We start from the raw sequence: 26,696 nt of genomic DNA, 5'->3' as shown, positions 1-26,696 counted from the left end.
GAAGTAGAGGAGTTGCCTCTTCCTTGGCTGTATTACATGAATAACTGCCGGTTCCATTCTGTTGATGATGATTTCTCAGTGTCACATTTGGCCGGTGGTCCTGGCACTGTCCTAGATCCGGGCTTGAGGTTGACATGCATTGCATATGCAGACGGTGTGAGTGTGTGAAGGTCAAGGGGTGGCGGGAGTGTCATCCTGTTTCACTTAATTCAGTTTCTCTGTGTACAGCCCCACTCGGAGGCTTTTTAACAATTCCATCCACTTTCTAGGAGAAATGTGCGTGTGTAGCAGGAGGGAATAAGAGGACAGTGGGCTGTCTTACTGCTTTATACTCCTTTATGTCTGTATACTCCTTTAACCCAGAGGCGTTTGCTGACCCACCAACCCCCCACACATTCATACACAGACACGTGCTAATGTAATATTAACAGCCCGACCCAGAAAGGTCATTTTCTCAGTTCAGCCTTTTCTATATTTGTATTAAAATGTATCTCAATAATTTAGATTATACTATGCAAAGTGAAAAAAAAAAAAAAAGAAGAAGAAAATATATATATATAATTTAAATGCATTTAAAAATTCCCATAATTGTGAACAAAATTATTATTATTATTATTTTTATTTTATTTTATTATATAATTATTTAAAATAATTATAATAATTCCTCAAGTTTTTATTAATATATGCATTTGCTGTCACATTTTTGGGGAATTTGTATAAGTGATTAAATCTAAATCACAAATGACACTTTTAATGCATTCTTAAGATTAAACTACATATCCCATAATCCCACGTTTTCATTCAGGTCACATGATTATAAGCAAGGAGCAGATGGTACAGAGTCATGTGATGTTGTTAGCCGGGGTTGAATCTGAGAGGTTCTCCTGCATCTGATTTGACTGCTAAGGCTAAGTGCTCTCTCAAGAAGAAAAAAGGTAAAGTATGACAATTAGCTTTGTTCAGTTTATGCTCTGGTTAAATGGATTGTTCTTTTTTTGCTGAGACTGTGTCAGGCGGAGGTCATTGTTTAAGGATGGAGAGGAGGTGAGAGGCAGGGGGAGGGTAGGCCTGAAAGGATGCTCTGTTGTTATCGTGGCATTCATAAAGAACAGTGTGTTTTGGGATAATTGCATGTGATGTGATAAATATAAACATAGTGTCCCATCTGTTATGTGGGTTGAAGACTGTATTTATGAATTTCTGTGTTAGTCTGCAGTTGTGTTTTCTGGTTTATAATAAGGGGCTGGATTTTTTTTTGGAGAGCTGTTGTGTGTGTGTGTGTGTCTTGTCTTCTTTTGATGGCCAGTCAAATTTGTTTGAATCATTTGTTGACTGTTCAACTGACCATTCCGTTAAGTAGATCTTGCATAATAACCCACTGTTTTCATTTTGGGTATCTTTTGTTTTGCAGTGTTGGTCAAGTGAACTGAGCTTTGTTCACAATGTTTTTTGTGAACATGCACATGATGCTAAAATATGTCTATACATTATTTTACACAATTACAGGGTTGTGTGTCTTTCAGAAATGAATTGAGAATGCCTTTTAAATAAAAAACTGAATTACTTACTTTGAATCAAATTTGAATTGAAGTCGCAAACAAAAATTGCAATTTGAGTGTAAGGAAGTTAATTTAACCTCATTTAATATGTAATTTCTATCCAGAAAAGCCACATTTCTAAAGAATTGTGGCTTGATAAAGCCGCAATGTTTGAAGGTTTAAAGTTTTGACAACCCTGGTAAGGTTTTTTTTTTTTTAAATGTATGTTGATCTTGTCTTTTCTCATTCACTTTATTATTGCTCATAATATATCATAATGTTCTCTCTGCTGAGGCAAATGGGAAACTGATCTGTTAAGAAGGAAGTTGTAATTATTATAATACTGTATGTTTTCTACCTTTAACACAATAGGTTTTTATTTCATTTCTATAATTACATAATAGTTTATAATACAATTAAATCACAGCCCTTGATTTTATCACATTATTTATTTATTGCACACTAATAAAAAGTTTCATTGCAATTTCCAACATTTTGGGAGATATATGCTGCTTGCCCACATGGCTAATTTATCTACCCAAATCTGCCTATCACCAAATTATTTGGGGTGATTTTATAATCATAATTGTCAAAAAGCTTATATGTCACGGCGTGGTTGAAAAGGATGAAAAGCAGTATTTATGCGCAGCAGTCTAATTTAGTAACAAATTATAAATAACAAAAACTCAGGTTACTTAGAGCTTCTCCAAAACCACAGACAGAACAACCACGAACATCTAAAAATGGATAAAGCCTAGGGAAACTGTTCGAAATCAGCCCCATACCCCCATTCACTATTCCCTACATTACTCCTCTAGTTCACTTGAAGGAGTAAATGAAAATGAGTGAGCGAATCGGACACTGAGGCCACATTTACACATAGCCGGGTATTTAGAGAAACGAATATTTCTCCCCCTCCGTTTTCAAAAATAACATCGTGCACACAATATCGTTTTCAAAAAAAGTTGTCGTTTACATCAACCCGCATAAATACAAAGGGGCGGCAGTGTAAGGAGAAGGATAAAGCCATGCAAGCCAATCAGAATCCTCAAAATCGACAACGACGAATAGCACGAGCGACTTCCTGTTCCTTTCAAAACAATAGACATGGCGCGAGGTTCGTTCGTGTGGACAGACAGCGAAGCAAATGCAAACAGGCCAAAAGCGTTTTCACAAAAGTAAAAATGAGTACCACTTTAACAGCATCCATGATCAAATAGTAGCCAAACAAACTCATAGACAGTATGGAACAAACTCTAAACATAGGGCGCTCACATGACGTAAGCATTTTCTGGCGAATTAATGTGACGTTTGAGAACCTAAAACCCCGTTTCTCCCAGTTGACACGGCAACACATAACCGGCGTTTTCAGAAATCTCCACTTTGGCCGGAGTTTTTAGAAATAATCGTTTTCTGGGATAAAAACGGCGTTTTCGTGTAAATGACAGGCCAAAACGCAGGGAAATATCTGCGTTTTCCCATCGTGTAAACGGGGCCTGAGTGCGCCGGAAGGGCAGCCATTTTTGCATAGTTTGTGCTTTCTGTTTAATAATCATTTGAAACCGGCAGCTCCAGTAGGAAGATGAAAAGATTTATCTTGAGTTCTTTCATGGAAACTAGCATGTATAAACCTTTATTTAATAATCAATCAAAAATGAATTTATACCTGTATGATATTACGCTGTACACAGATTTGATCAGCGGTTTGGAAAATTATTGGATGGATAATTCAGCTCCGGGCGCCTACTTCTGGCGAGAGGCGGGAATTAATTCGGCACAAACCTCACAGTGCATTATGAGTATTCTCTAACCGTTGGATGTACATCAATTGGTCACTTGTTATTGCGGTGCATTATGGGATTTATTGAGTGCACTCTATAACGTCCACTATGGTTTCGGACACCACTTCAAATGGCTGTCCCCTCATATGGTGTCCTATTTAAGGGTATAGGGGGCGATTTCGGATTCAGCCTGGGACTCAACAAGTTAATTAACAAGACACAGGTGAGACACATGGGGGCAAATCAAAAACCATGGCAACAGATGAGCATGAACAAAGAGAACACAGGAAACTGAACTTGCCTAAACGAACTTAAGTCATGGCTTTCAAGCAATTTTTTTAAACTTAAATTAAAACAAATCTGAGTTTATTATTTTCGGCCCCAAGGAAAACTGTGATTTTGATCTTGGCTTTCTCACCCCATATAACACAAAGTGTGCCAGGAATCTGGGCTTCCTATTTGACTCCAGTTTAAAGTTTGACAAACAGTTTTCAGCTGTTGTAAAGTCATGCTTTTACCAACTTCGCCGCCTAAGTAAAGTGAAGCCCATTTTATCAAGGAGTAATTTGGAAACAGCTATTCATGTATTTGTTACATCTAGGCTTGATTACTGTAATTCTCTGTATTATGGCATTTGTCAGGCTTCCATCTCTTGTCTGCAGTTGGTTCAAAACGCAGACGCTAGAGTACTTGAAGGGAAGCGAAAGTACGACCACATAACACCTATTTTAATGTCTCTGCACTGGCTTCCGGTAAAGTATAGGATTGAGTTTAAAATTTTAATATTTGTCTACAAAACCCTGAATAATTTGGCACTTCAATACTTAAAGGGATACTCCACCGAAAAATTAAAATGCTGTCATCATATACTCACCCTCATGTTGTTTCAAACCTGTATGAATTTCTTTCTTCTGCTGAACAGAAAGGAAGATATCTAGAAGAATGTCAGTAACCAGACAGTTTTAGATACCATTGACTTCCATAGTATATTTTTTTCCTACTATGGAAGTCAATGGTATCTAAAACTGTCTGGTTACTGACATTCTTCTAGATATCTTCCTCTCTGTTCAGCAGAAGAAAGAAATTCATACAGGTTTGAAACAACATGAGGGTGAGTATATGATGACAGAATTTTCATTTTTCTGTGGAGTATCCCTTTAACGGATCTTTTGATTCTGTACACTCCATCTAGAAACCTGAGATCCTGTGACCTTGGCCTTCTTACAGTTCCTAAAGTAACACTTAAAAAATGTGGTGATTGAGATTTTGTCGCTGCTGGGCCGAAGCTGTGGAACAGCCTTCCTCCTCCTATTAGGCATGCCCCATCTATCTGTACTTTTAAATCTCATCTTAAGCAGAGGTGGGTATAACGAAGTACATTTACTTCATTACATTTATTACTTGAGTATTTTTGGGGAAAAATTGTACTTTTAAGAGTAGATTTGAATGTGGGTACTTATTACTTTTACTCGAGTACATTTCTAATGAAAAAACTGTAGGCTACTTTTACTTCGTTACGTTGGGCGACGTTCCTCTCGTTACTTTATTTTAATGCAATATGTGTTGTTAAATGCGTAAGTGCGATGTATCTTTTTTCTGGGCTTGAGCGATGCTCAATTCACAAATGAATCACTCTTTTGAGTCGATTCTGTTCAAAGTCTTCATCAAACAAGTTGGCAGATCTGTCTAAATCGGTTCGCGAATCAGTTTGAATGAACTTGAACTGTTCAGTTCCTGCACGCACTGAATCATCTGAAGCGTTTCAATTCACACTGGACTCGGAGTCGTAACAGAAAGATTTAAGGACATCAAGAGCGTTGGATGAAGTGGCCGTGGACCTACAGTACAGTCAAGTGAGAGCAAATCTGCAAATGCATCATATTTTTGCCAGCGATGAAGATCTTTATTAGTTGAACATCTTCGTAAGCTGTCTGTGAATGAATGATTCCACAGGACGATATACTCGATTTAATTTCACTCAGGTAATACATTTTACAACCAAACAGATTATTACGCCATGATAGCACTACTAGAAAGTATGACATTGCCCGTTTTTTGGACATATACATTAATTTACATTAAATAAGCTACCATTGCCCACAGTTTATGAGCACCCGCCATCCCGCGGTAGTTTGTGTGTATTGTTGCGCAGTGGCGTGCGAACTCGACTTGAAAACGAATGCCTTTAATTGCCTGCCGTAGACACAGTTAACCAGTTTAAACATGCTTTCAGAAATATACATTTGATTATATTTTGGAGAACCGACAGAAGAAGATTCGTCGATGTAACTTACTTTTTTTTGTGTGTTCAGATGTTCAGTAGCAGTCATGAGCGCGAGCACATGTGAAGAGTTTTAACTCTTTCTTCTCTGTCAATTGCTTGCCTTTGAATGCAACACTCTGCAGATTCACTTTATTTCGGCATTGTCTAATAATCCAAATGTAGTTGTATAAGTTATATTACTATTATACAAACCAAAGGACAGGCAATGATTTTCTTTTTCGGACTACAGATGGGAGAAAAGGCTTTTTGTTGCAAAGAGAGCCAATCTACTTATGAAAATAATAGTAATTTAAATAAAAATAAAACATCTAAATAATATAATTTTATATATATGACGACTTCAGATGCAAAAGCCTCTAAGTACCATCTGAAATTTTCTTCTAAAAGAGCATTTTTATCAAGCTTGTACGTTTATGTTCAGTTATTTCACTTAAATGGCAATGAAAAGTACCTATTAATTGTCATTAAAGTGAAATTACTGAACTTAAATATACAAGCTTGATAAAAATGCTTGTTTTAGAAGAAAGTTTCAGATGGCACTCAGAGGCTTTTGCATCTGAAGTCTTCTTCACACACATATATATATATATATATATATATATATATATATATATATATATATATATATATATATATATACAGAATAGCCTATATATAATCCGAAGTAAGTTACTCGCTACTTGAGTAGTTTTTTCATTGGATACTTTTTTACTCTTACTCAAGTAACTATTAAGATTATTACTTTTACTTTTACTTTGAGTAAATATTTATATAAGTACTTGTACTTTTACTTGAGTACAGTTTTTGGGTACTCTACCCACCTCTGATCTTAAGACTTATTTATTCACCTTGGCTTTTAACACTCTATAGTTTGTCTTCCTGGATTTCTCTTTTATTCTACTGAGTCATTTTTGGCTTGTCTGGTACTTATGTATGTATGTTGGTTTTGTTTTTGAACAAACTCAGGGTTACAGGAAACTTTTTGAGTTGACAAATCAATCCAATCAGGCTTTGTTGGTACCATGATGCTGATCATCAACTCTCTCTGTCAACTCAGGCTTTAATCCTGAGTTCATGGAGAGTGTGCACAAGCAAGTGTGACATCAGTAGCGAACAGCCAATCATGTGTGTTAAAACATGCAAAACTGAGATTCGCTTCTCTTGAGAGAGTCAGCACAGTTCAAATCTCTCTTCTGCTGAAGATTAAGATTTTAAAGAGTATCAAGGATATAAATGCATTTACACAGCAAGAAGAACATATTTTGCTATATCAGTGCAAGTAAAAGTTGTGAAGTTATATAGTTAGGTATGTAGTTGGTAATAGGCCTATGGGTAGATTTGAATATGTAAGCTCACTTGTAGTCCATTTTAAAGCTTTATCTATTGATTCTAAAACATATTTATATTACATATTATCTGTACATATTTATATACATTTAAACTAAATGCGTAATAATCATTGTTAAACTAAAATTGCTTATGTGTAATGGATTAAGTTTATAGCAAGCGAAACTGGGGGAGAGACTTTATTTCGTCAGAGATGTCACTTTGCTCACAGCTGATTGGTCCAAATTCAGTTTGAGATTTCTTATCCAGAACATACAGGTAAGCAGGTAAGCCTTGGAGCACAAGTTATTATGGCGATGAACACAGCTAATATAGCCAAGACACTTGCATGGTGCATAAAACACAGGGTAGGCGCAAACTAAACTGAAACAGACCTGGCTAGCCACCTAAACCGGGGCTTCATAGACCTTCTAAACCTCACAAGCTGGCTTTGATCTAATGGTCATAAGCTAATTAAATGTATTTTCAAATGCAATTCTAATCAGTTCACACATATGAAACAGTTTGTAAAAAATTTAGTTTTATGCCAGTCGGACAAGGAAATGAAGTGGCCGAGTAGCTGTGCAGGGTTGCAAAACTCAGACCTCTTGTTTTCTGTTGCTGTATATGTTTGTTTACAATTATACTAAATGAGAAATGATGCACGGTCCAGACAGAACCAATCCGGATCTAGACTCCGTGGCCTGCTAATTGCTGACCTCTGTGCTGACACTTCAGTAAATTTGAGTGTTTAAAGCAGCGCTCAGTAAGACTGGCTGTTTTCTCGCAGGTTTCTCTCTCGAGCTCCCCCTACAGTTTCGGAGTATATATATATTATGAGAAAACTGTCGTAAACTCGTTGTCAACACTCACCCCTCCCATCTCGCTCAGGCCATGTGCATTTGTTTTCAGAGAAGCCGGCGAACAAACGGAGCCATGTCAACTGAAGTATGTATGATTCTCAGAAGAATATCATATAAATGTTGAGATAGTGTATATTTGTATTGTGTTGCCAAACGTAATCAGTAACATTATGGCGAAAAACAATACTATAAGAAATATTCCGCTATTTATTTCTATTTAAGTTTGAACTATAGCTATAGACACTTAGATTATACATTATCAAAATAAATGTTACGTTACATTCTTTTATAATTTTGACGGTGATCCGAGTTGTCCATCATAACGATTGACCAAACAAAGTCAAACACGTAGCCTAGTTTGTTTATTTATTTTGGCTATAATTTATTCGTTCATACCGTTTGGTTTGAAATTTCATAATAAGTTGTATTGCTAGCTAGCATCCTAACATGCTAGATCTGTGAACATGCAACATATAACGTTACTAATTCTGAGGCAGGCGGCAAGCTAAACTAAAGCATAATTTGAAGAATTTCATATCGATTTATAGGCGATCTCAGTAACACAAATAAAACCTGATAGAGGAACGGACAAAACACTACAGAAAACAAACACGTTTGTTTACTACTGAAAATGCTAACATCTAAGTTACAGTAGCGTACTAGTAAGCCCGTAACAGACAGCGACCATAATAAAAACCTAAACAGACAATAACAAACATCCTGAGGTCACAATTACAAGAAATACAAACATTAAACACAGTTTATTCTAAAGATACAAGTGCAACAGCAAGAAGGCCAGGTCAGCATCGGTTTTGCAGGCTTCGGTTTCTTTCAGTTCTCTCCATTCTGAAAAAGCCGGTCCAATATTAACTCTAGTCTGACTTCACGCTCGGTCAGTCTCCCGTTTCCTCTTTCTTTGGTCCTCTGACAAAGATTTCCTAGCTTTCTGCTTCTTTTTTACATGTTCAGCCATTATGAAAACTTGAAGAACTCAATATCTAGCGTTACCTTGTTCTTATAGCTAGCCGGATACTGGATGGATGAGGGCGTGTACGCGTGCAGTGCCGTAAAGCAATTCGTTACCTCGCGAGACCTGATATCACACGATACTTCCTAACACTGAGGCCGGCGGCCCGCCGGCCCAAAGTTGCAAGGGTGGTTTTGCGGCTCACAGGCACCAGGGGGGTGCGAGACGACCACCATTCAACCCGAAATCAGTAATATAACCATTACAATGACTCCAAAGCTGTTCGGTTAAGGTAAAAAAGTTACTTAGTTCACCTTTAAGCTTTTATACCTCATATGGGAGTATCTTTTTGATGTACAGTATAGTAATTAAAAACCATGTCATGAGAGGTTTGATGAGATTTATAACCCCCCCCCCCCCCCCTTTTACTGATCGCTCCTACACCCCTTCTGATAAGACTAATTGCAAAATAAGTCAGTTTACCTCGGCATAGATCACATTTGTTCAAGTAGGATGGATATCGCACAATCACATTAATTAAAGCTAGTCTTTTTGGTTCAAGTGAAAGATAAAACTCTATAGAAGAGCAGCACATTCTGGGAAATGAAATTAATTCGTATCCCCGTCACGTTGCTCTCTTTCTCCACTTCACCTTATCAAGCAAAACTGCTCTGGTCTTGCTGTCAGGCCAAGACAGTTCACAAAGTCCTACATGGGTTTTAAAGCAAACCTTTAGGCCCCTTTTAGTTCCCGAAGCTGCCAGACATCTCTCTCTGACTTAAATTTTAAGAAACTGATGAGATAGCAAGAACCCATGTTCCCTACACCAGTGTGATTAAAATGCAATTACAACATCATGGTCCATATCTCAGGACCACTTTCATGATTACACATGCTTTTGATTAGGTTGAGAAAGCAAGTTGACACAATGGCATCATAATTAAGAAGGCAATTGTCACATCTCGAAAAATGGTGCATCATTGGACATAATTTCCCTGCCAATCTAAAGATTATGTTATGCTTGCGACTCGGGTGAGATTGGGTTGTAATTACTTGATTGCATAAGTAAGTAACTCGAAATCTGCGTAATTGGACTGCATAGCAGCCGGTTGGGAAAGAACCAGGCTGTGATTTAATGTGTACCCCTGCAGACAAGAGGTTTCACCCAACAAGATAATAAGCCCTGTGCTTTGGAGATGTGTGAGTAATGAATGGACAAGGGTTAGGTCTAATTAAACTAATAATTATTGTAATAAAAAGTGTTTAAAGATAATGTATGAGACACATGCGGAACTGGTCTGGTTTAAAGCAGGGTCATTTTAGCTTTAACATTTTTCAATTGTGTAGCCAGATAATTCAATGAATATAAAAACTACGGTATATCTTTTACATTTATTGTATATCTCCCTGTACTCTCAAACTTATATTTATTTATGTATATATCAAAAGTTTGAGGTCGGTAAATTTATGTTTTTGAAAGAAGTTTCTTATGCTCACCAAAGCTGCATTTATTTGATTAAAAATACAGTAAAAACAGTAACAGTTTTTTTTTTTTTTTTTTTTTTAAATATAGCAACTGTTTTTTAATTTTAAAATTTGATTTATTTTTTTGATGGCAAAGCTGAGTTTTCAGCATTATTAGGCTACTCATTACATCATATTACTCAAATCATTATAATATACGATTTGGTTCTCAATAAACATTTCGTATTATTTCATTGTTGAAAACAGTTGTGCTTTTTAATATATTTGTGGGAACTGTGATACTTTCAAAAGAACAGCATTTATTTGAAATATACAATTTTGGGATATTATAAATGTCTTTACAGTCACTTTTGATCAATTTGTAACATCCTTGCTGCAAAGAATGACATAAAATTTCACTGACCCCCAAACACTTGTATTCAGTAGTCAACATTTGAAGTAGATCAAAACCTCTCATCAAATTTATACATTAATTTTGAACAATTCCCGTTCTTGTCTTAGGACAACTTTGATGAACTACTTTGATCCAGTTCAAATGTTGATGAATTTGGGGTCAGTAAGATTTTATGGAATTTAAAAAATGTTTATTTTTTTATTTTATATGTTTTTTATTATTTGTTTATTATGTTTATTGTTTATTATTATATATAATGAACAATATATATATATATATATATATATATATATATATATATATATAAATATAAGTAGTTTGAGTGTGTGAGGAGACCGGCTTGATAATGACATTTGGTGGTCACTTCTGAGCACTTTTTATCCTGATTTTTTTGCAAAGACTCTCTGATTGGTGGATCTTTTTCTCTAAGATTCGGTGTATTTCTTACCTGGATTTTGGTTATATATGGCTTAATGAATTATTAAGGAAGTTGAAGTTTGAATTTACATTGGCAAATGGCTTCAACAGAAGCATATATCATTATACTAATCATATAGCTCATGGCAGGTTTGTCTTTTAAAGCTTTGTACAGAATCATGTGAAATTTATTTCTATTTGGAGAAACTGAATAAGGTTTTTCCTTCTGCAAACCAACTGAAATGTTGCATATGTTTTATTGGATATTTGTTCATTCCAGATACTACAGGTTTCAGTAGATGAAATGTCATTTGAACCTTTCTTGTGATGTCAGCCCACAGTATGATGTTAAGGTTCAGATCCTGTTGTTCTAAGTCCGTTTTAAGCTACATCCATATGTGGTTTGAAATCCTATTTCTCCTACGGTTCTGCCGCTGCCTCAGAAGACGCAGTAGTCCAGCGTGGCGGCTACACATTGTCATGTTGTAAAATTAAAATAAAAAGACAACATCTCTTTTGCAAACCCCTCCATGTTGCGGTTGTAGTTGTTGTTGTTTTGTTTTTTTTGGTGTATGCTTACCAACACTATTGTCATAGAAACCAATGCAGATATTCCTAAAAATGAAAGAGCTGCATGCACACACAAATCGGCTCTGAACAGTTGCGATACACAATGTGGACATCAATAATTTTAGATCAGATTCCAATCGGATACACAAATAATCGGATTTGGACTGGCAGTGTGAACGTAGCCTATACACAATGCTAGTTGCATTCACCTTGGCCTGTTATGCCTCAGCTCAGATTTCCCAGCGATTTGATAGTCGTCGGCTCCATTTTGTCACCTCATGTGATTAGAGGAACCCATTGATTGTATCATATTAGTTGAGTAATTGATTGTAACTGGTTATTAACCTCTAAGAACTTTATGTCCAGTGTGCCATTGAATGAGGACAGACCTTAATCACTCACAAATGGCAGCCATTAATGAGATTAGTTCCTGGTTCTGCTCTGTAACTTTATTTGTTCCAGGAGGCATTGACAAGGGCATCCAGATGCTGAAGTTTACTTTTCTGTGAATTGATTTCACCCCCCTTCCCCTTTCTGTTTAACCACATTCTTTCTCACCTTAATAAATAGGCTCTTACTGATTGTAAACTACAATAAATATGACTTTTTAAATGCAGCGAGATATCACTTTCACAATCCAGGGTTTTGAGCTTGCATGTGAAGCCAGATTAGATATGATCTCAAAAATATATTTTCTGGCTTTGATTATAGATGAGATTGCAGGAGATGTGAGATTCAATACCTGCACAGCCAGTCTGTTGTATAGATAAGGCTACTGCACACTGTTTCACTGTTTATGTGATATACATCACTGGTTATTACTTTCATAAAGCGATTCCAGAGGACGACTTTGTTATCTGGTAATGCTTGAAGTGTAGCATAATATAACAAGAGCCAAAGCCCCAAATAGTTTCTGCACATTATCAGATGGTGCATTGAAATAACACACACTTTGACAGGTTATGGAAAATGGGCAAATAATGTGACTCATCGATGGCAGATTTTACCATCTGCCACATTACTTCACAGAGACTTACCAACACATGCATGCTTTAAACAACATCTCAGCATGTACTAATGAACACCTGCATTTCCCCCCCAAATCAAACTCTTTTTGAGTCAATGTGGCTTTTTTAGATTCATTACAAACACTAACAAAAAAGTGCCATTGTATTGTTTTGTTGTTAAAGTAAATGCAACATTCAGTAAGATGACATGCATATCCAATTACTATTTTGGGGAACACTTTATTTTTGAAGTGACATAGTTACATGTTACTACTAAACTAAATAATCTCTCTTAAATGTAACAAATAATGTATTGTACTACACTAGTTGTGGAGTATTTGTTTTTGTGTGCAATTCATGAGGACAGCTCAGTAGAAAGGCATTCTCATTTATTTACATTATGTGGCCTTTGTATCCATTAATTTCAAACTGTGACCCCACAGTGCATGGAACACAGCGTGAATGATAATGCACATATCATTTCTCACTTGATATGAGATTCCCCCCTTCACATCTGACTTATTTTGGGGACAATGTCAGATAAGTGTTTAAAAAGTATTGTGACACAATTTTATCTGTGACAGATTCGATTTTGAATTCATTATATCTATTCTTTGCAACCCTGCACATTACCATGTAAAACCCTCACTGTACCTCTGTGACAAGTTCAAAGAAAGACTTATGAATTCATTCCATTGACTTTTTTCTTTTTTTTTTTCTTTTTTTTTTTTCTACTATGATGACATTGTCGGACCCTGCCAAGGAGACGTCCTGTGTGTCCTTCCTTATCCCATTTGGGCCAGATATGCCATGAGTATGTTGGATTGTGGGAAACCCATCACCAGGATGTACTGTAGCTGTAGGGGGAAACATATGTGGTGTGAGGAGAGAACCAGAAGGTTGGAACTTGGAGGTCCAGTGTACCATCTGTCTCACTCCCCTTCATGAGCCAGGGAGCCCTCGGAGCTCATAGTGAGATCATCTCTCCCAAAGTCCAACCCTAAAACAGCTTGTAATCCCAAAGGGATGGTCATAACCATGTCCAGCAGTGGCATACAGCACTGGCAGCCAAAACAGCCTTAGGTCCAGTGTAAATGTCTACATACATCACATGCCATCATCTCGTTAAATGGCATTTAAAAAGCTCATTTTAGACCCAAATTGCTGTGTTCTTATGAATTCCATGCGTACACAGTGCAGAAATCTTTAAGTATGCCAATGCATGGCTGCAAGTTTTACCTTGACATATGCGCTTCCACAAATAGAAACAAGCTAGCATTACTAATTTGTTTTATTCTGAGCTGACATTGAGTAATTTTTATTTTTTATTTATTTTTTTGGACAATTTATACAGTGAAGACTATGTAGTATTATTTTACATTTGATTATTCAATTGCTGTACCTGGATATTGTTAGACTTAACTGAAAAAAAAACAAAAAAACATAAAGCACCGTTTATTTAATTTGTATCTTTGTTTTATTGTATTTATCTATGCTAGTAATTTGTTTATTATTTTCTATGCAGATTCACTCCCCTACAAAACCACTCCAATAATTCTAGAATGATTCATTCTTCCCAAATATAGCTATTTGTCTGGTGAAACTGTGACAATGACTGGTTATTTATGCAAGAGTAGGCAAATTTCATTTCGAATTCATTTGAATTTTATTTGTATAACTTTTTACCATATTGTTCCAAAGCAACTTCAACTTCAAAAACCTACCTTTTGCATAAAAAATAAATGTATTTAAAGTCCTTTTACATTATATTGATCAGTGTTATGCACGTTAGTAGGTACATTTTATTAATATAACGGTTCATTTTTATCACTTAACTTGTTTTGCATTTTAAATACACTTTTGAGGAGTGTCAGCCTCTCTTTCCTCCTCTGCCAATGGTTGCGTAGCCTGCTGTGTTGGAATATGCCAAATAATCTTGCATTTTTCACCCAGCTCTGCATCATTGTTTGTGCTTCAGGCTAACATTTGTCCAGACACCCAGACTCGCCATTCAAACTCTCTCTCCCCTCCATCTCTCTTTATAGCTCTTTTCCTAGCTCTTTTGATGTGGTGACTTGTCCTCGTACACAGTGGTACACATGTTGACTTGCTGAGACTGTTTTTACGTTTCATTCCCACATTCTGAAATTGAATTGAAATGAGTAAGACTGTGTTTAGCCCCTAAGCGTCACATCAGTGGACTCCTACCACATCTCCTCTGATTGACCTCACCATGCGCTACTGCCCAAAATAAAGCTGTAAATGTAGCGTGCAATGTTGTTGTTGTTTCAGTCCGTGCAATTGCAAACTTTCTTTAGCTTCATCATTTTTTTGTATACCTTTTTGTGTGTGCGCAATATTTATGGAGCCTATATCTGTATCAGATTTTAAAAAATGAAAAACTAATTGGGTGGCAATTTTTTTGTAATTCTTGTAATAAGACTTCATATTTTACAATTTCAACGTATATCACAATATTACTTTATATATCATAATTTTGATTTTAAATCTCACAATCACTACTTTAGTTTTTACAATTGTGAATTTTGCAATTCATAATTCTGACTTGGCATTTCATACATTTCTACTTTATGGGCCCTATTTTAACGATCTGAAACGCAAGTGTCAAAGCGCAAAGCGCAAGTAACTTTGTGGGCGGGTCTCGGCGCTGTTGCTATTTTCCCGGCGGGATAAATGACTCTTGCGCCAGGCGCAAATCTAAAATGGGTTGGTCTGAAGTAGCTTCATTATTCATAGGTGTGGTTTGGGCGTAACGTGAAATAAACCAATCAGAGCGTCATCTCACATTCCCTTTAAGAGCAAACGCGCTTTTTCCATAGCGGATTGCTATTGAAACGGCGGATTTGCCAGGCGCGCGCCAGGAGCGGTTCACAGCCAAGGAGAGCAACGCTCTCGTCACGGCCGTAAAAGAGAGAAGTTACATTGAAATGGAGAAACCCACCCAAATTAACTTCGGTTAAACAGGCGTATGATAATTTGGGTAAATGTGTAAGCTAGATGTATGCTTTTATAATAAATAGTCTATCTATCTATCTATCTATATATCTATCTATCTATCGTAATAATGTATGATTTGCAAAAATGAAAACTGCTGCTTCTGTGTAGATGAGAGAATCAAAGTGCGCGTTGTGCACACGCTACATTGATTATGGCCAAGCATGCGCCCTTAAAATAGCATATGAATAACATGCGCAACGCGCCACTGACTTTAAACTACTTTTTCCTGGTTAGTGGCGCAATTGTTTTCTAAACCTGCAAAATAGCATGAATGAACGTTTGCGCCGGAACACGCCTCCTCTTTGCGCTGAACCGCCCCCGGGAGCGCAAGTGTATTTCCTAACTTACCGACGTGCTTCTGTGGAGGGAAAAGTCCGCTTTGCGCGGGTGCAAAATAGGAATGATACATGCGTCGGTGTACAAAGTCACTTGCGCTGGGTGCAAGATAGGGCCCTATATCTCATAATGACTTATGCCATTATTTCTACTTTGTTATATAATTCACTTTAACTTATCATTTTATTTATTTAATTTTAAGAATTTGTAAATATTCTCATTATTTTGTCTTTTTCATGTCATAATGATGACTGTCCATTTCTACATAATTTCATAACTATGCCTTACTATGTGATAATTTCGACTTTGTCTTATAATTGACTTCAACTCATAATATTTCTCTCAAAATGGACTTTTTATCTAATAAGTTTAACAGATTATCATTATTTTGACTTTTTATATCATAATAATGACTTTTTTGTCAATTTCTACTTTTTAATCTCACAACTATGACTTGTATCTCATAAATGAAATTGTATCTTTTTCTCATAATTTTTATCTCAATTACTTTAATAATTTTGACAGATTCTCATTGACTTTTTATATCATAATTATGACATGTCAATTTCTACTTTTTATCTCATAATTTTTATCTCAAAAATGACTTTTTATCTAATAATTTGACAGATTCTCATTATTTTGACTTTTATATCATAACTAAGACCTAGTATGTCATAATTTTGTCTTTTTATCTTATAGTTTTGACATTCTCATAATTTCAACTTTGTGTATCATAATTATGATTTTATGTACATTTCTACTTTTTATCTTATAACTTATGGCTTAGTAGCTATGTCATAATTTCGACTTGTTTTACGACATGGCTATAAATGTGCCTTTTTAAACTGATCTCACATTACCTATTTTATTTTATTTTTAAAGTGGAAACATTCTTCTTAAGGTGCATCTGTATGAGCCAGTGACAATTTTCATGAGCATGTATTGTTTTTTTAGATGGATATAAAGCTGGATGAAGTGTGCGTGGACCCATTAAAAGCATTAACTCAGCATACACAAGCTATGTGCCCGTTTATCTGCTGAGTGAAGCAAAACATCTAAAAGGAAAGATTGTAAAGATATAATTTGCAGCTAAGTGCATCTGCATAACAAAGTTCTGTAGCTGCATCATTTGCCCTGCTGTGCTATTATAAATCTAGAAATGATCATGAACCATTTTCATGTGTTTACAAATTTCACATTATGTGTGCAGAGTTTTCCCTATGGTTTTGAGATTGTAGTAGAATCAATTAATCTTCATAGCATATCATAAAGTCATGTAAAAGCAGCTACAAATAATAATATAAATAATAATAATTCAAAATACAAAAGCCTCACTGACTTCGCTGTTTTGATACAAAGGGCTTTGTGGGTAATTTAGGCAGTGGCCATATGCAAATGGACTGTTGCTTGTGGGCTGCACTCAGATGAGGGCAAATTGGTCTATCTCGAATTTGAAAACTTTCCAGCCGGGATGGTTTTGTGTGTTTTCCATTCACAGTGGGAAAACTGCAGAAAGGTCCTTCGGATCCCAGGTGACTCATTTTAAATAAATTATGTGGCAGAATATGTTGATAAAGCCAAATGACACATAAACAGCAGAGCCAGCCTTGCCTTAACTCATCCAAATGCACTGAGAGGTTTATTGAAAAAAGAAAAAAAATGTGTGCCCACTCATCTTTGAGCTCTCTAACAAATGAAATCATTAAGGTCTCTGTGCTCCACTCCCTTTCTAACTCTCCTCCTAAATTCTCCTCTCGCCATGTGGACAGACTGTTTTAAAGTGTTATTGATACTTACCTGGCCCAGCTGTCTTCATATCTTATAAATGTGACAGTATCATCAAAAACAAGCCAGCCCATATTTTTCTAAATAGACCAGCTGGTCTTATACAGAACAAGCTGGAAAAAGAAAAAAGAACACATCATCAAGAACACTCTGTCTGCTCGACCACTTCTGGATTTTTAGGTGCTGTAGTCCACAGACACAGATTTTTATTAAATGTACGCTGTCCGGACGTAGGTCACTAATAATTGCGCATACGTTTTCTTATCCGCAGTGAATCCAATACAACATTTCCAACGGCTCCAATTTACCCTCATTCTGATGTTGATGAATCCAGATTACTTTAAATAAGAGAGAACATGGCCACAGGTGATAATTATCATGATACACGCCCAAACTCTCTCCATATACGTGCTTTCCGGACAACCTATATATAGCCATTTGTCACTCTCTGCACACATATCATAATACTCTCCAAAGATGCTGTCTCTTCTGAAAGCATGCTCTGAGTAAAGCAAGTGTGCCATTCACAAAACCGTTTGAAACACAATAAAACATTTCTATGAATATGCAAATTAGCCCCACCTCCACTCGCTCACACCAACTCAGAGATCCACTCGTTGACGATCACACGTTGACGGGATTGTTTACAAGGTAGTTTGTGACGTCAGAAACACCAGCGATTTCAAACCGCATTTTTGAGACTGTCTTTGGTTCACTGCTAGCCTGGCAAGCCAGACCTACATCAAGATGTTGGGTCTGGCAACTCACCATAGACACGCTCAATCCGAGGGGCGGGATAAACGGCTGTCTTTCAAATTCACTCTGCACGCAATAGGACAGCGCTTCAACCAACCAGAGCTTTTTCCCAACAGCGGAGCTAGTCGATAGATTCAACTTTTGCCATATCTGGCCGGCAAAACTACGAACACATCTTCCTTTTTTTAAGAATGACTTTCTATGCTCGTTCTATGCTCTTTTCTCAAAGAAAAACCTAACTCCAAGTCCTCCAGAGTCGCGGACAAAGCCAATTCGAAAGACTGTTCTCCAGCAGCAGCCGTCATTCTTTGTTTTCAAGTGGCAGGGGGAACCGTCGCAACTCTGTCGTCATTATGTTAAGCCCGCCCCGCCTACTCTATACACAACGTGATTGGCCTGACCCAATTTAGGTTTTTGCAGCTCGAAAGTCAATGGAGAGTTGCTAGACTGCCCTGGCTGCAAAATACATTTTGCTGCCGCTAGGGTGCGTCTAGATTTCTAGGCTAGTTCACTGCAGTTTTAAAGAGAAAATATTCATCAATGGTGTTGACTTCTGAATTTGCACATGGTTTGTCTTAAAGCATATTGAAAACACCACATAGACGTATAAACAACATTAAAAGCTTGATTTTCAACACAGGGGGACTTTAACAAATACAGCTTTTGATTTTTATGATATTAGTTCATTTTAATATTAACATTAACTAAGATTAATAAATGCTGTAGAAGTAATAGAAGTTCATTCATAGTTCTTGTTAACTAAAGTAATTAACTAACTTTGCAATTAAAATGTAAAAATAGTGTGATGAACATTTTTAACATTCACAGTGCTGTTGAATTTCCCAAAAAGCTTTCATTTTTGTTCATTGCTTAGTGTAAAACAAAAGGACAAGTCAAAATGATTTTAGTAAGTTAGTTAACAGCATGTCACAAATAATGTTCTTTTACAAATATATACTCTCTTAAAAATATTTGAAGTATATGCTTGTACAGTAAACGGAATCTGAGATCAAATGCAGACTCATTATTGTAATTTTAGAAAGTCTCATAAGTTCTTTTGACTTTGCCTTATGTGCCAAACAATACTGCTCTAAAGATAAGCACCTCTGGCATAAAAGAAGCAGACACAGGCTAATAATTTTCCCATTGTACTATTTCCAAAGCCATGTTTTTCCCAGACCTCTTGTTAACGGCCGATTACTTGGAAAATTGTGTTGAGCTATCCGTGGATATCTCAACAGAATCCTGTTAGGGAATTCTCAGCAAGCTACGAGCGTGAGATAGAGGAAGAGATTACGTTTAGCTCGCATCCTCCCCCTCATCATTAACAAGCTTGTTAAAAGGGCCGTTTTAATGATGGAATTCCAAACTTGTTTGTTCGCTTTGGTGGCTGATTTGGAGACAAATCATGAATGAAAACATGACCCGGTGTGCTCTGTGAATAATTGTGAAACGGTGAGTCATCAGCTTAGCCACTGCTTCCTTATTTTATCTAAAGGGGACTTGTTAAGACTTTAAAGATTGTATAAAAGCGCTCACTAGTGAAGTAACACTGACATCTCTTTACTTCCTTTTTGGCTGAATGTCTAAATGACGCTGGTGTGTGGTAAATGTGTGAGTGCTGTGAAGTGGCCGATAGGGCTGTGGTGTAAAAAGGGTGAATCACTCGCACTAGCTCACAGACATGACTTAGGCCGCATCCCGGTATACCTTCATCGATGATGACCATTTGCTCTGATGGAGGTTATTTTTGGTTGAAAACTTGGCAATTTGTCTCAATATTGAGTTATTCTTATAGGTGACAGGGTAATTGTACTGTCTAAATTTGGGTGGGTGAGTGCATGTGTCCTTCACTCTCTAGTTTTGGCACTGAATGTCAACACCATTTGAGCAAAGACTTTTTGAAGGGGCAGCTTTAGAGATTGAAGCTTTTAAAATGTAACTAGCAATCCCACTGTTTACAAGGCTCACAAGAATACAGAGAGACAAAAAGCAGTGGGACTGAATATCCCAGACAGCAACATCGTGTCGGCCCAGATCCGGCCCACATCTGGTACGTGTGGATTCCACGTATATCAGATGTGGGCCGGATCTGGGCCGACAATATGTTGCTGTCTGGGATATTTCATGCACCATGTTGCCTAAATGTGAAGTTCCAAACTCAAGATTAATAACTTCCCTTCATGTTAGAGGGATCGTTTCATACCAAAAATTTAAATTCGGTTATCCTTTTCACCCTCATGTAAAAAAAAATTCTAGTGAAAAAACAGATGTTTTACAGTGTCCAGGCTGTACTTTCCATACAGGAAATATGAGGTAAAAAAAATTAAAAATAGAGTAAGCACAGATGGAAGCATTACGGCTGATAAGATCCAAAAATGAGGGGAAGATGGTGAAAGATGTCACTAAATTGAATCTAAACACATTATTGGATGGCTATGCTCTTATTTATTTATTTATTTATTTTTCATCTAAACATTTTTAAGATTTATTCCTGAACAGTTTTGAGGTAAACTGATCATGTTTTGTCACTGAATAATATTATGGTAGCACTTTATTTTACAGTCATGTACATATATGTAGGCTACTTATTATAGTAATAACTGGGTAATAACTACTAACCCTGAAGCTACCCCTAAACCTAACCTTAACCCATATAGTTACTTTATATTACCAGTACTTTCTTAGTAGGGCTGTCACGATGTTAGATTTTTCACACCACGGTTATTGTGGGTCTATTAATTTGAATTTTACAAAGTAAAAATTCACATTTTTACTTTGTTTATATAGTTTTTCTTTTTTACCCAACAAACATAAGGGTACTGATAGACAAGGCACTAGGCACATGCATTTTTTACTTCTTGCGTACTCAATCTATGACAAATTCTTGTGAAGGAAGACAAGCATGTGAAGTTTATCTGGTTTCAAACTGAAGCAAAACACTGTCTGAAGGTTTCCTGAAGAACTGAAAAGCTCTTAAACCTATTGCTGCACCGGCGCCAATAAAGTCATGCAGATAGCAGATTTGAATAAAAAAATCAAGTGCAAATACAAATACAAAAATAAGATGAGTAAAGAAAACGGGGTTCTTAATTTTAATAATCACCCTTTATTAATATATGAACACAGAAACCCCCTGTTAACAGTTAATGTCACGTTTCCCATTCCATGACTAGTAAAATAATAGCCACGTCGCGTCTATGACAACTCGAGGTATCGCACACGCACGCGCGTCTCAGTTTATGGCCAGCAATATCATTGTTTAAGGACATTATGGAATTGAGATAATGTCTGTACTATCTATGTTATGATTACACTGTACAATTAAATAATAGTTGCTGAGTCTGTGATCTGAACACTTTACTTCAGAGTGTCCGTTAACTGAATGAATTGAGAATATCACCTGAAAATCCGATAACATCAGCAATTTTCATTCAAGCAGCTGATTTCTGTAAATTAATGTAAAATTAAATGTATATTGCAGCACGTGGGTGAAATCATTTACGATGATTTGAGACAAATATAATGTAAATTTAATATAAAACGGTGTAAATGACGCTCTGTGTCGCGGCAGGATTTTGAACATGGTCCTGAGCCGTTGCTGGGGGTCGCAGCCGCCGGTGTGTGTACACTCATAGAGAATGTGTTCGAATTTTAAAGACGTGGCGCTGCGCTTCTCGTCCGGTGTGCGACCACCTTTAAGGTGCTGTTTTCTTTGAAGCCGAAGAACTCTGTTCTTAATACTGGCGAGCTTACTTTTTTCGGGTGTGGACAGAGTGTTCCACTCTAGCTGCGCGGGCGCGGACGAGCGCTGCGTCGTCTTCTTATTTGACAGGTGTCAGCAGGTGCAATACTGCCACCTGAGAGGTCAACCAGGTACTGGCGCTGGAGTATTTACGTGTCATGTTATCATAAGAGTCCTATTCATTCTAAACATTGTGGTTATCGCCAATACCGGTATATTGTCACACTCTAAATTAACACGATGTCGATATTTCATGCTTTGAATATCACGATTATCGTCAACACCGGTATATTGCGACACCCCTATTTCTTAGGTAAGTTCACTGTAAGTACACATAAGTGCAACCATCTTAGATATTGTTTTTATTAATTTTTGTTTGTTTGTTAATAGGGGACACTAGCCTGGGTTTCCCACGCTGCCTTGCGCACAGAGCGATTTTATTCACGCTGCTAGGCAGCCTGGACACCATGGACCGGATTTTCCCCTCAAAAAGGGAACCAATCACAGAACGGGGAGGGAGCAGCAAGACGATGACGACGTCTATGCGACACACCGAAGTAGTTTGTTTATATCTACGGATCAAACATGGCATCAGACGCGAAGTTACCTTTCGATGCAGCCTTAGATAGTGTTCTAAGTAGTTTAGAACGCAAGTTTATTTCGTCTTCTTCCTCGTCGAATTTCTGTCGCTCTACATACGTCATCTGGTATAAGTGAAATGATTGGCTATGAGCTACGTACAGGCGCATTTGATAGACATTCGTAGCGCCCAATAAACGGCTCTGGGCATTCGTAAACCACGCGAATGCGTTTTTTATTATTTATTGGGACCCCTTCAAAATGACCCCCAGTGGCATAATGTTGGTGTTTTTATTATTTAATAATTATTACAATTTATAATTTGTCGTGTGATGGACCTGTCTCTGGTCTCCATATAGGCTTAGGTTTTTGTTTTTGTTTTTTGGTAATATGATGGAGAGCCTAGATCAGCTAGGGCTGGATCAGACCTGCTTTAATCTAGCAGACAAACATTTAGCATGATAAAACCTTAATATTAGATCATGTTGAATGGTTAGAATAAGCAATTATGTCAATGATTTAATTTTTTTTTGCTGGGGTTTCCTTATTTTTCCTGCGTCAAACAAATGACACCCTCATGCGCTTTGACGCACATTCATGGCACCATGTCAAGCTGCTGTTCCCTTTGCTGCATTGTTATATTTAACAATAGGCGATGAGCAGGCCCACACGAAATATGTGCCCACAGAAATCTGCAGAAAATCACAGAACAGGAGCAGCCGCCATTCACAAAGACATCCCTTACACTTTGTTTTTTATTAAATATTCTGGCTTATTAGTTGTCTTTCGATTTGAATTCATAGTGTTGTTATTATGACATATCTTCCATTAAATTATGGGCAGCTAAATAAGTACATATTCATAGGCCTGTATGTAAATCAAATGTACCTTTCAGATTAATCTCTTACTGGGATTTTGCTTTATCTCAATGGTTATTCATTTGTTCAAATAACAATAAAAATAAAAATAAAAATGTTGATTTAGTAATTTATATTAATTGCACTTAAGACATATGCCTATATATTTATATTAAGCCCATAGGGGGCCATCTTAAGTCCAAATAATTTTAATTTTATGACAAACTAAAGTTGTTAATGTTTCTATTTATTTATTTTAATAACACATTGGATGCATCATCATCATCCCATACATATCTGAATAGGTTACAATTTAAAAGTAAATGCACATTGTTGTAAACTTCCCCCAGCTTACTCTACTCTTAATTCTGGTTTATACTGCCCCAACAAACACCAACATTTTAAATATTGAAGATGGATGTTGGATTTAGAATATGGGACAAACATAATTTTCACACTGATCTAACAATCCCACCGAATCTCGTGTTTATTGGTGTTTGTTTTGGGCAGTGTGCCATTTTAATTCCATTTTAACCATATCTAAATCCATTTCAAGGAGTTCTGCAGTTTTTCTCAATGTCTATAAAATGTTGATGAGGAGGTCATGTCATACATACACAAGGATGCTTTGGAATCAAAACAGAGTTGGATGAAGATTTTATCATCTAATGTTCACACAGCAACAGAATGCGGGTGTTCAATCCTCTTTTACATTGTTAAATATTGTTAAATTGAGTGTTTACTTGAATTCCTATTACATGCTGTTCAGATAATTTTATGTTTATGTAGGCTTAACATGTAATGGGATATAATGATTTCACAACTGTATAAAAGTATAAAGCAGCACAACTGTTTTCAACATTAATAATAAGAAGAAATGTTTCTTGAGCACCAAATCAGCATATTAGACTGATTTCTGAAGGATCGCGTGTATGGAAGTAGAATAATGTCAAATGTTTTTTAAATAAAAAGTCTGTTGAATTGCACTACTTGAAAAAAAATAGGCATTGCATTAACCATGCTTGCATTTTAATGCATTGTATTTTTAGTGCTTACATTTTTATGGGCTGAAATTCAACATGGTTGAATATTTAAGCTGTGAATATTTCAATTAAAAACATTTCAAACACCTTTTCATTATTAAACATTCAATAATCCATATTCACCTTTCATATTTCACTTCCAAAATATTCAAACTGTTTAAAAATACAACCAATAATATTCAACAGGCAATTTTCGGTCCATTTTATTTCGCTTTGCAAATTCGCTTCCACAAATTCAGTGGTTCAAATTCGACAGTAAATTCAACATTGACGTCCAGGAACTGCAGGAAAGGCAGTAGATTGCCGAGCATACTCTCCATCTGCTGTTAGTCTACCTCACCAGCAGATGGTGCAAAAGCGCGTGTTGAAGACCAGCAACAGTTAGAACAAGTCATTCATTCATAAAACTCATTTACAGCAATGTAGTGTATTTGTGATTATTATGACGGCTGTTTTATGTTAAATTCAGTGTCTTCACGGTTACTTTTCCTGTGTAGCCTACATGCATCTTTCTCTACCGTGAACGAGATTATAATGTTATTCCCCGATGCGGATTTACAGATCCAATGTTACATTTTTGAGGTTGACATATATTTCTCTTGGTTGTTTAGTTGCCTTAACTTTATATTGTGGCGATGTGCTGCATGCAGGCTATTAGGGTTTACCCCAATACTTCAGGATTCCCCTGCTGGACATATACAACGCTTAACGTAGCTTAATGGACTACACACTACAGTGATGTAAAAGACCAAACTCGCAGGCAAGCAGATGGACTCAGAATAACGCGCAAAGCTTAATGCTGAGCGTTTCCCAGTGATAGACTGGCATACAGATGGCTTGATGTTGGACATTCGCACATTTAGGGACCGTCTCTAAAGTGTATACGACTTTGGTATAGGCTACACGTTTCTAACTCCGATAGCATTTGAATAGAACGACTTACAGTCATAAAACCAACTGTAAAGTGTTCATTTAGTGTCAGGCATAATGCGCACCCTTTGGATTTTTGATATTTATTCAAATAAATTTAAGTTTGCTATTGAAGTTAGAAACGTGTATGCCAATGTTGTATGCAACTTTAGAGACGGTCCCTAAATGTGCTAATGTCCAATATCAAGCCAATTTTTACATTTAGTCATTTAGCAGACGCTTTTATCCAAAGCGATTTACAGTTAAACTAACAATAGGAGGACAATATGCAAGTGCTGTGACAGTTTAAGCTAATGCAATACACGTATGCATAATATATATATTATATATATATATATATATGTATGTGTTGATTTTATGCCAGTATCACGAAACGCTCAGCATGAAACTTTGCGCGTTGAGTTCATATTCTGAGTCCATCTTCTTGCCTGTAGCCTATATAATAGCCTACAGCCTACTTCCCTAATAAGGTGCAAGATTGGTCTTTCATATCACTATCAACGGAAGGGAAATCCTTGAGTATGAGGTATTGAGGGAAACCGATTATAATCCTGTTCATGGTAGAGAAAGCTGATGACATGTAGAATACACAGGGAAAGTAACAATGAAGTTATTGAATGAAACATAAACACAGCTTTTGTGTGTTTATCATCTTTTCCGCATGACACAGATAATCATTTTCATTTTATGAATGAATGTCTTCGTCAGCAACAAGCGCTTTTGCACCATCTGCTGGTGAGGTCGACTAACAGCAGATGGAGAGTATGCTCGGCAATCTACTGCTTTTCCTGCAGTTCCTGGACGTCAATGTTGAATTTACTGTCGAATTTGAACCACTGAATTTGTGGAAGCGAATTTGCAAAGCGAAATAAAATGGACCGAAAATTGCCTGTTGAATATTATTGGTTGTATTTTTAAACAGTTTGAATATTTTGGAAGTGAAATATGAAAGGTGAATATGGATTATTGAATTTTTTATAATGAAAAGGTGTTTGAAATGTTTTTAATTGAAATA

At 36.6% G+C, this 26,696-nt stretch overlaps 1 protein-coding gene across 2 annotated transcripts in view; it reads left to right on the top strand.

Annotated features, from left to right (window-relative positions):
- The first annotated feature begins 846 nt into the window (after nucleotides 1-846).
- tsnare1 (T-SNARE Domain Containing 1) overlaps nucleotides 847-26,696 on the top strand; it is a 192,116-nt gene continuing 166,266 nt past the window's right edge. For both annotated transcript variants that reach the window (XM_082149365.1, XM_082149364.1), the window contains exon 1: nucleotides 847-935. The gene's annotated coding sequence lies outside the window, so the exon portion shown is untranslated. The remainder of the gene's footprint in view (nucleotides 936-26,696) is intronic.

Source organism: Leuciscus leuciscus (genome assembly GCF_965113295.1).
Source record: "Leuciscus leuciscus genome assembly, chromosome: 20".
Classification (NCBI taxonomy): domain Eukaryota; kingdom Metazoa; phylum Chordata; class Actinopteri; order Cypriniformes; family Leuciscidae; genus Leuciscus; species Leuciscus leuciscus.
This window is presented reverse-complemented; position numbering and strand designations above follow the sequence as displayed.